The sequence below is a fragment of the Triplophysa rosa genome, linkage group LG6 (genome assembly GCF_024868665.1).
Source record: "Triplophysa rosa linkage group LG6, Trosa_1v2, whole genome shotgun sequence".
Classification (NCBI taxonomy): Eukaryota; Metazoa; Chordata; class Actinopteri; order Cypriniformes; family Nemacheilidae; genus Triplophysa; species Triplophysa rosa.
In genome coordinates this window covers 26,299,917-26,301,606 of record NC_079895.1, presented here as the reverse complement: position 1 = coordinate 26,301,606, position 1,690 = coordinate 26,299,917, and positions in this window count along the sequence as shown.

The following is a 1,690-nucleotide window of genomic DNA, read 5'->3' as shown; positions in this document are numbered from 1 at the left end:
AGAGAGAGAGCGAGAGAGAGAAACAGAGAGAGAGAGAGAGAGAGAGAGAGAGAGAGAGAGACTCCGCTTGATTGGCTACAGTAAGTAAATGTAGTTGTGATATTTACACCGGTCGTTATTTTGGAGTGGTCTTTAATTTTGAGTTACTTTAAATGCACGTGCAAAATAACGTATTAAATATCAAATAAATGCATGAAATTAAATAGCTATCTTGACAAATATCAAAATTGATCCATATGAAAAATATGTGTAGTGTTTGCATTTTTTGCCATATCACACCTTAATTGTGTGTTTTTAAAAATATTTGTTTAAAAATTGTTTGGTTTCGTTTAGATTGTCTATCTGTAATATCACTGGCCAGTTTTGTGAAAGATCTCTAATGAATGCAGTGTTTGTGGGAGAGAGTGATTTCCTTTCATGGGTGAATCCTATCCAGACTGGTGAAAGTTGAAATAGTTGACATCTATCAAACAACTTTATAGAAGTGACCGATTTCATGTAACTTTATCTTTCATTCTCAGTTTTTAATAGAAAAGAAATGGCTTTAATGTTCAGGTGAGAAGTGTTATCCCAGGTTGTGTACAGCCAGGAAAACTGATGTTTCTTTGTTTTCTGCAGTCATGAATTCCACACCCAAGCATATTAACACGCTGTAGAGCAGTCTCATTATAAAGATGTGCAGTCAGCAACCTGGCTGGAGGAACTCACAACCATGCAGAAAGAGAGAGAGAGAGTGCTCAGAGTGATGCAGTTCAGAGTTTCTGACAGGAACAAATAAAAATAATACATCTGTTTATTAATAATATCCGATTTACAGTCAGCCAGACTCATTTCCTCTTATAGACGGTTTCATCTTAACAATATAAACAAACGTTACTGCGCATGTGCACTTTTGTGACCCCCCAGCCCACACTTCCCTCACATTCCCACACACAGCCCACACTTCCCCCAGTGTACCCACACTTCTGCCAGTGTACCCACAGCATGCCCACACTTCCCCAGTATGCCCACAGCATGCCCACATACAGCCCACACTTCCCCCAGTATGCCCACAGCACGCCCACACAGGTCGAGAAGAATAGGTGACAACAAAGTAAAACCACACAATTTACATAAAAGTATGGAATACGGCCACAGCATGCAAAGACTCCACGTCGGTGATCCCACAACCAGGCTGCTGAGCAAAGCTGATAGAGGTGTAAGTAGCGTTATGTAACAATAACCAAATTTGCAGCTATGAGAGCGCACAGCCACAAGAGCAATATGTACGTGAAACACGGATATGTTTAAACAACAGCCGAGAACGTGATGGCAATGTACACTTCATATATACAATCACCACGTGAGTTAATTGGGATTCGAACCCGTGACCGATCTACATACATCGCACTTTATTTTATTTTATTTCATTACTAAAATGACATTACATTTCGTTTGTGGTGCGAACCCGCGACCTCTTGTACCACCGCGAAAATTAAAGGGTACGTTTGGGACTGTTATTTGGTGACGTGTGTCGATATATCATACGGTTCAAAAGATATCACGATTGATGACAAATTTCAACATGTCAGACAGGCCGATCTTCCAATCGTGACAGAATCGTAATCGTACCATCCGGCATGACACGAGGAGATCTCGGTTTTCTGACAAACATTTCAAAAGTTACGAGCAAAAATAGCCATTTTAAAAT